This window comes from Aotus nancymaae, unplaced genomic scaffold (genome assembly GCF_030222135.1).
Source record: "Aotus nancymaae isolate 86718 unplaced genomic scaffold, 86718_ANA_hifiasm-v0.15.2.pri h1tg000018l, whole genome shotgun sequence".
NCBI classification, from domain to species: Eukaryota; Metazoa; Chordata; class Mammalia; order Primates; family Aotidae; genus Aotus; species Aotus nancymaae.
The window spans coordinates 7,580,157-7,590,154 of NW_026988430.1; the positions used below are offsets into that span (position 1 = coordinate 7,580,157).

A 9,998-nucleotide genomic window follows, 5' to 3' on the forward strand; every position below is an offset into this window, starting at 1 on the left:
TCTATTAAGTCCACTTGGTCCAAATCTGCATTCAAGTCCTGGATATCCTTGTTGACTTTCTGTTTCATTGATCTGTCCAATATTGTCAGTAGAGTGTTAAAGTCTCCCACTATTATAGTGTGGGAGTCTAAGTCTCTTTGTAGGTCATTAAGAACTTGCTTTATGTATCTGGGTGCTCCTGTATTGGCTGTGTATATATTTAGGATAGTTAGCTTTTCTTGTTGCATTGATCCTTTGACCATTATGTAATGTTCTTCTTTGTCTCTTTTGATCTTTGTTGGTTTAAAATCTATTTTATCAGAGACTAGGATTGCTACCCCTGCTTTTTTTTGCTCTCCATTTGCTTGGTAAATCTTCCTCCATCCCTTTGAGTCTATGTGAGTCTTTGCATGTGAGATGGATTTCCTGAATACAGCACACCGATGGATCTTGACTTTTTATCCAGTTTGCCAGTCTGTGTCTTTTGATTGGGGCGTTTAGGCCATTTACATTCGACATTAATATTGTTATGTTTGAATGTGATCCTGCCATTTTGTTACTGGCTGGTTGTTTTGCCCGTTAATTGACATGGCTCCTTCATTGCACTGTTATTCTTTACCACTTGGTACGTTTTTACAGTGGCTGGTACTGGTTGTTCCTTTCCTTGTTTAGTACTTCCTTCAGTAGCTCTTGTAAGGCAGATCTTGTAGCAACGAAATCTCTCGGCAATTGCTTGTCCATAAAGGATTTTATTTCTCCTTCACTTATGAAGCTTAGTTTGGCTGGATATGAAATTCTGGGTTGATAGTTCTTTTCTTTAAGGATGTTGAATATTGGCCTCCACTCCCTTCTAGCTTGCAGGGTTTCTGCCTAGAGATCTGCTGTGAGTCTGACAGTCTTTCCTTTGTGGGTGACTTGACCTTTCTCTCTGGCTGCCCTTAGGAATTTTTCCTTCATTTCAACCCTGGTGAATCTGACAACTATGTGCCTTGGGGTTTTATCTTCTTGAGGAATATCTTTGTGGTGTTCTCTGTATTTCCTGGATTTGAATGTTGGCCTGCCTTGTTAGGTTGGGAAAGTTCTCTTGGATAATATCTTGAAGAGTGTTTTCCAGCTTGGATTCATTCTCCCTGTCACATTCAGGTACATCGATCAAGTGTAGATTAGGTTTTTTCACATAATCCCATAGTTCTTGGAGGCTTTGTTCATTTTTTTCACTCTTTTTTCTCTAATCTTGCCTTCTTGTTTTATTTCATTGATTTGATCTTCTATCTCTGATATCCCTTCTTCTGCTTGATCGATTCAGCTGTTGAAACTTGTGTATGCCTTTCCGAGTTCTCGTGCTGTGTTTTTCAGCTCCATCAAGTCATTTATGGTCTTCTCTAAGCTGGTTATTCTAGTTAGCATTTTGTCTAACGTTTTTCAAGGTTCTTAGTTTCTTTGCATTGGGTTAGAACATGGTCTTTTAACTCAGAGAAGTTTGTTATTACCCACCTTCTGAGGCCTGCTTCTATCAGTTCATCAGATTCATTCTCTTTTTTTCCCCATCTTCGTGGATTTATCTCCCTTTAATCTTTGAAGTTGGTGATTTCAGGAGTCTCTGAGTAATCTTTTTTTTCTGTTGAGGTTGGAGCTGTATCTTTTTTGGCCTATAGAGGGCGCTGCTGGGCTCTCTCGGGTTCAGTCAGGTTGCTGGGTGGGTGGTCCTTCCCTGGGGTTTGTTTGCAGGTGAGATGGGCCCCGCCTTCCCAATGGCATCTCTCTTTCCCCAGCTGGATCTTCCTGGTTGGCGTGAAGCTGGTGTAGTTGCTTCCAAGCTGTCTAGTGAGGGCTTCAGTTTGAGTCCTGTGGAGGTGAGGCCTGCCGGGCCTTATGGTCTGTTTCCCTGCTTTCAACTCTGCCTCCCTCTGTGGGAGCGTCCATCCCTCCAGCTCTAGTCCAAACTCCTGCCCAGGTCCCTGTGACAACTTGCTGCGCCCCACGGTAGCCGCTGCTCAGATTTGCATTGACTACCCACAGCGCCCCACCGTCTGGCAGGGCTCTCATGGACGTGCGTTGCAGGAGGGATGGGGTAAGCACAGGATCCGAAACGGAGCACCGAGGGGGTTAAGTCCCCCGGCCCTCCCAGCCGGCTGCACGTTTCAGATGGGGACGCGCCCCCGCCACCCCCGTCTTGATTTGCACCCCGGGCGGCTCTCACCCTGCGGCTCCTTCCCTGGGCCTATTTTCAGTGCCCTCTCAGTCTCACAGAAACGAACCTGGCACCTCGTTCGGAATCGCCAAGCCTTCTAACCCCCTGCGTCTCTCTCATTCGCTGGGAGCTGCATTCCGGTGCTGGCTTCTCTCGGCCATCTTGGCGCCCCGCTTCAGAACAGGACTTCTTAAACAGCACCAGCAAGAATAGTCTTAGAATGAAGTGTGCACCACGGGAGCGCCACGCCAGCAGGCATGGAGGAGCGCGGCCATTCCGAGCCGACCCCCCGCAGCACCCCCGCCTCGGTCGGGGCGGCATTCGTGGCTTTGGCGACGGCAGTGGAGCTCCCTCGTGGGCCCCGGAGGATGCCTGGATGGGCACCCACCCTAAGTATTTCAAAATGATGGAATTAGATACAGGAGATGCCACCCAAGTTTATATAGCATTCTTGGTTTACCTGGACCTCATGGAAAGCAAAAGCTGGCATGAAGTAAACTGTGTGGGATTACCAGAATGCCAGCTCACCTGCCTCGTCGGTACTGAGATAGAAGGGGAGGGGTTCCAGACTGTGGTGCCTGTCCCCATCACGGCTTCCCTCAGCCATAACAGGATAAGGGAGATCTTGAAGGCGTCTTGAAAGTTGCAAGGTGATCCAGATTTGCCGATGTCTTTTGCTTTGGCCATAGTGGAGTCTGATTCTACAATAGGCGATTATAAACTTACTGATGGATTTATGCTGCCAGACCCTCAGAATATTCCGCTTAGAAGATGACATCTACGTTTCCTGATGCTTGTTTTATTCATACAAGATTGGATTTGAGACCCATCAGACTGCTTTATCTTTTATCTCAGAGACAGTCAGGGTTGACTTAGATCATGTGGGTTGACTTCTCCATTCCATAAGGTTTTCATTCTGAAGAATAAAACTTCCACAGGTAAAAGAAAAATGACCGGGCGTGGTGGCTCATGCCTGTAATCCCAGCACTTTGGGAGGCCGAGGCAGGCAGATCATGAGGTCAAGAGTTCGAGACCATCCTGGCCAAGATGGCGAAACCCTGTCTCTACTAAAAATACAAAAATTAGCTGGGCGTGATGGTGGGTGCCTGTATTCCCAGCTACTCAGCAGCCTGAGGCAGGAGAATTGCTTGAACCCTGGAGGTGGAGGTTGCAGTGAGCCGAGATGGTACCACTGCATTCCAGCCTGGGCAACAGAGCGAGACTCCATCTCAAAAAAGAAAAAAAGAAAGAAAGAGAGAGAGAGAAAGAAAGAAAACAAACCTGCTTTTCTTTAAAAAAGAAAAAACAAAAAAATATATATAGGGCCTGGGTGCGGTGGCTCATGCCTGTAATCCCAGTACTTTGGGAGGCCAAGGTGGGCAGATCACAAGGTCAGGAGATCGAGACCATCCTGGCCAACATGGTGAAACCCCATCTCTACTAAAAATGGAAAAATTAGCTGGGCATGGTGGTCTCGATCTCCTGACCTTGTGATTTGCCTGCCTCAGCCTCCCAAAGGGTGGTTTCTTTAAAACACTCTTATCTAGAGATAGTTTAATTCCAGCTGTATGCAGGCTTGTGTCTAGGATGTGTTCGGACGGTGGCACCTGTGTGCTGCTTGTCACCCCACGCTCACAGCTGCCTCTTTGCTTACTGCTGCCACTGCTAGCTCATGGTTGAGACCGCCATCTCACTCTCTCACTCAACTCTCCCAGTGCCTTTTGGCCACTGCAGCTGCCTTGGAACGGCATTTTATGTATACCCTGTCACCTACTTCTGTCTGCTTTTCCCTCTCCAGTAGAAAGTAAAAGATTTCTTTCAATTGGTCTTCTTGTTGCAATTACTGTTATTACTCTTTTTTTGGTTAACTTTAAATCAAAACTCAAAATATGTTCATTCAGAGTGCAAACTTACATGTCTTGAGTAACAGGGACAGGAGACGTGCTACCTACAAGAATTCTGGGCCTTCCTCTTCATTCTTATCACCACCACCTTTATTATATCATAGCTTGAATATTACAAGAGAGATAGTGTGGGTATCAGCCTTAGAAATGTCTTCATTCATTAGACCCAGTTATTCCACTTTGTTAATGTTGCTTAAATTGTACAAGGTATGAAAAATTACATGCACAAAGATGTTCTAAGTGACATTACTTTTAGTGGCCCAAATTATAAACCACTTAAAAGTTTGGGGTAAAGATTGGCAAACTTTTTCTATAAAGGGCCAGAAAATAGATATTTTAGGTTTTTAAACCTACTGTCTCTGTCATAACTTGTCTATACTGCTGTCTGAAGCACAGAAGCGGCCATTGACAATACATAAACAATACGGCCATGGCCTTGTTCCAGTAAAACTTTATTTACAAATGTGGTGCCATAGTTTGCCATCCCTGGGTATGGGAAATAGTAAACAGATATCTACCAATGGTACATAATGTACTTACTAAAATTAGTAATGAATATTGTTAAAAACGTGAGAATGTTACATTAAGTAAAAATTGCAAATGCCAGAGTGTGTGGGTGTATGAGTGGGTGTAATCATGGCTGAAACAACACATCAAGCATGTGATAGAAAGGTGACAAAGCAAATCAAATTACTAACTGTGGTTATGGTGGAATGGGAGGCAGTAAATGGATGACTTTGTCTTTTCTCAATGTTTGTTTTTGTTTGTATTACTTTTATAATAAAAATGTTTTAAACTTTTTAAAAAAAGAATGAAATGAGGGTGCCTAAGGTGTGAAAGCACCGTGCCCCAAGAAGGGGAGCTTTCCTGGCCTGCCATTTTGTCCAGATTTTCTTCCCTCACCCTTTATTACCCTCTGGGGGCCTGGGAGGCTCCAGCAGCCGAACTTATCCCCACTCCATGAAGCCATCTCTCAGTAGGAGGAAAGGTGGTGTCAGGAGGAAAGGTGGTGTCAAGGAGAAGAGACTACCCAGCTCTGGTGGCCATTTCTCCCTGGCAGCACCACCATTTACATAGCTGTGTGCATGGCTCAACCATGCTGTACATCTCTTCCCTTTTCCATAAATTATGGAGTTATCAGTGAGGCTGGAAATGGACAATGAGGACTGAATAGTGAATTCGTGTTTGGCTGTGGGAATATGCCAGGCAGAAGGCAGCACTCAGTACTGTTGGCTGTTGTGTGACTATCATCGTCACTGCCGCCACCATCACCATCACCACCATCATCATATCACCATCACCACCATCACCATCACCACCATCACCATCATCACCATCACCATTATGACCATTATCATCTCCACCATCACCATCATCACCATCACCATCATCACCATCACCACCACCACCACCATCACTATCACCATCACCATCACCATCATCACCATCACCATCATCACCATCACCACCACCATCATCACTATCACCATCACCATCATCACCACCATCATCATCACATCACCATCATCATCGATCGCCATCATCACTATCACCATCACCATCATCATCACCACCATCACCATCATCACCATCACCATCATCACATCACCATCACCATCATCAGCATCACCACATCACCACCACCATCATCACCATCACCATCACCATCATCACCATCACCATCACCATCATCACCATCACCCCCATCACCATCACCAGCATCACCATCACCACCATCACCATCATCACCATCACCATCATCACCATCACCATCACCATCATCACCATCACCACCATCACCACCATCACCATCACCACCATCACCATTATGACCATTATCATCTCCACCATCACCATCATCACCATCACCACCATCACCATCATCACCATCACTATCATCACCATCACCACCACCACTATCATCACTATCACCATCACCATCACCATCATCACCATCATCACCATCACTCTCATCACCACCGTCACCATCATCACCATCACCACCATCATCACCACAACCACCATCATCACTATCACCATCACCATCGTCACCACCATCATCACCATCACCATCATCACCATCACCATCACCACCATCACCACCATCACCATCACCATCATCACCATCATCACCATGACCATCACCATCATCACCATCATCACCATGACCATCATCACATCACCATCCCAATCACCATCACCATCATCACCATCATCACCATCACATCACCACCATCATCACCATCACTATCACCACCATCACCATCACCATCATCAACATCATCACTATCACCATCACCATCACCATCATCACTATCACCATCACCATCATCACTATCACCATCACCATCATCACCATCAGCATCACCATCATCACCATCATCACCACCATCACCACCATCACCATCATCACCACCACCATCACCATCATCACCATCACCATCACCATCATCACCATCACCATCACCATCATCACCATCACCACCATCACCATCATCACCACCACCATCACCATCATCACTATCACCATCACCATCACCATCATCACCATCACCATCATCACCATCATCACTATCACCATCACCATCACCATCATCACCATCATCACCATCACCATCACCATCATCACCGTCACCACCATCACCATCACCATCACCACTATCACCATCACTATCATCACCATCATCACCATCACCATCACCATCACCATCACCACCATCACCATCATCACCATCACCATCACCATCATCACCATCACCATCATCACCATCACCATCACCATCATCACCATCACCATCATCACCACCATCACCATCACCATCACCACTATCACCATCACCATCATCACCATCATCACCATCACCATCATCACCATCACCATCACCATCACCATCACCACCATCACCATCATCACCATCACCATCATCACCATCACCATCACCATCATCACCATCACCATCACCATCATCACCATCATCACCATCACCATCATCACCATCACCATCACCATCACCATCACCACCATCACCATCATCACCATCACCATCATCACCATCACCATCACCATCATCACCATCACCACCATCACCATCACCACCATCACCATCACCATCATCACCATCACCATCATCACCATCATCACCACCATCACCATCACCATCATCACCATGATCATCATCACCATTGCTAACAGTTACTGAGCATTTACTGTTTCCCAGGCACAGTGCTAAGCACCTTTCATGGATTAATTCAGTTAATATTTATGGTGGTAGCCCTCTGGGGTAAATGTGGTTATTATCATCCCAAGTTTACTCACAAGGAGATGGAGGTCATATACGTCCCCAGGTCACACAGCTAATAAGTGATGCAGCTGAGACTTGAACCCAGTTTGTCTGGCTTCAGGATCTGCGGGCAGTTGGCCGGACGTCACAGTGAGAGGGACCTAGAGGATTAGGAAAAATACTGCTCGACCCAGTTTTCAGAATGAGCTTTTTGTTGCCCTGTGCTCGGTCCTGTACGTCACAGCTCATGAGGGGTCTGTGCAGGGAGGCAGATCCGCCATTTCCTGTCTGCTTGTTGCTGAACCAGAGGGAAGGACTTCAGTAAATGGAAAGGAGTGGACTTTTCAGTTGAGTCCTGTTCTATGGCAGCTCAATGTGCAGGGCTTCTGTCTTCTGTCAAAGGGCAGTTTGCTTAAGCCTCAGAAACAGCATGGAGAAGCAGAACCCAGAGCTGGGCCACAGAAGGTCAGCCATGGATATTCACTCCTTGGTAATCCTCCAGACTCAGACTGTGAAATTCAGTTTTCTCAATTTTTATACAGCCAGAACACAGAAAGACATATTGCACCCTTCATGATTAAAAGATACCATGTGTACACACACACGCACACACACATGTCTTTATGAAAAAGACCATAATAACCATATTAAAGAGCTTTTTCTTAAAACCTTTTTAAATTTTAAAATTTTTATTTTATTTTATTTTATTTTCTGAGATGGAGTTTCACTCTTGTTGCCCAGGCTGAAGTGCAATGGCACAATCTCAGCTCACCACAACCTCTGCCTCCTGGGGTTACAGGCGTGAGCCACTGTGCCTGGCCAAATTTTTAATTCTTTTAAGAGACATTCTCACTCTGTTGCCCAGTCTGAAGTGCAGTGGTGTGATCACAGCTCACTACAGCCTCCAACTCCTAGGCTCAAATGATCCTCCTGCCTCAGCCTCCCTAAAGAACTTTTAAAAATAAAGACAGGTCAGGCATGGTGGCTCATCCCTGTCCTCTCAGCACTTTGAGAGGCCTGAGCAGGAGGATCATTTGAGACCAGTTCAAAACCAGTCTAGGCAACATAGCAAGACCCTGTCTCTACAAAAGAAAAAAAATGTTTTAATTAGCCAGGCATAGTGGTACATGCCTGTAGTCCCAGCTACTTGGGAGGCTGAGGCAGAGAATCACTTGAGCCCAGGAGTTGGAGGCTGCAGTGAGCCATGATCACGCCACTGCACTCCAGCCTGGGCAACAGAGCCAGGCTCTGTAGAAAGAAAGAAGGAAAGAAGGAAGGAAGGAAAGAGAAAGAAAGAGGGAAGGAGGGAGGGAAAGAGAGAAAGAGAAAGAAAGAAGGAAGTAAGGAAAGAAAGAGAGAGCAGGTGGGAGGGAGGAGGGAGGGAGGGAGAGAAAGAAAGAAAGAGAGAAAGAAAGGAAAAAAGAAAGAGAAAGAAAGGAAAAAAGAAAGGGCGGGAGGGAGGGAAAGAAAGAGAGAAAGAAAGAAAAAAGAAAGGAAGAGCAAGAGAGAGAGGGAGGGAGAGGGAGGGGGAGTGAGGGAGGGAGGAAGGGGTCTGGTCCGAGTGCAGTAGTGTCTACAACTAATTGATCACAAGCAGTTACAGATCTCTTTGTTCCTTCTCCACTCCCACTGCTGCACTCGACCTGCCTAAAAATAAAAAATAAATAAATAAACAGCACTCATAATTCTACCACTGAATAACTATTTTTGAACTTGAACATTTATTACCCTCTCATTTACTGTCCCTTTTAAAGCCTTGGAGAAACATAGCCATCACCCAGCTTCTTCCTTTGACTAATGAAGGGACTGACATTCAACAGGCTATGTGACAGGATTTTACATGGAGGAAGCAGGGGTGATGGCCCTAGCAGGGTTTCCCCGAGGAGCCTCTGCCTGCTCCTCAAACTCACCAGACACAGTCCAGTCTCATGGAGAATTTTGTTCACAGGCAAACAATCCAGATGAAATTTTGGTCATTTATTAAATTTATCAATTTCTACTGAACAGAAATTAAACTTTGACCAGTGAATTAAGTTCATCAGGAAAATCATGAACAAGTTAATCACTAAAAATAGAATGAAAATTTCCTTAACCTCTAGTTTTTATCAAAAACAAATAGCAAATATAAAATTTAATAGTAAAGCACTCACCATATTCCCACTGAGTGCAGAACAAGACACGAGCTATGAAGCTATCACTCACTTTTCAGGGAGTCTCACCAATCTGATAGAACAAGGAAAAGAAGTAAGTGCTATTAAGATTAAAAAGCAAGAGACAGACCCATCAATTGCTGAGGATGTGATTGACTATCTAGAAAATTCAAAAGAATCAATTAAAAATGCATTGGAAAATCAGACTTCAGAAAAAATGTTTTAGAAATACTGAAAACAACAATTTTAAAAGGGTATAGAGCCAGGTGTGGCGGCACGTGCCTGTAATCCCAGCTACTCGAGAGGCTAGGGTGGGAGGATAACTGGAGTCCAGGAGTTCATGGGCCACTGTCATCCCTGGGGAAGTGGAGGTGAGGACCTAGCTGGCATCCACAGGACAAGCCGTCCCGTCTGCCTGCTGCTCCGTGCCTCTCTGCAGAGGACATTCTGAAGGGCATCATGTCAGACACGAAGATCCACACTCCATGTGCCC

General features: G+C 45.5%; 1 pseudogene; it reads left to right on the forward strand.

The window, feature by feature from the left end:
- Positions 1-2,403: 2,403 nt before the first annotated feature.
- Positions 2,404-2,988, forward strand: LOC105706507 (tRNA-splicing endonuclease subunit Sen15-like; annotated as a pseudogene).
- Positions 2,989-9,998: the final 7,010 nt, after the last annotated feature.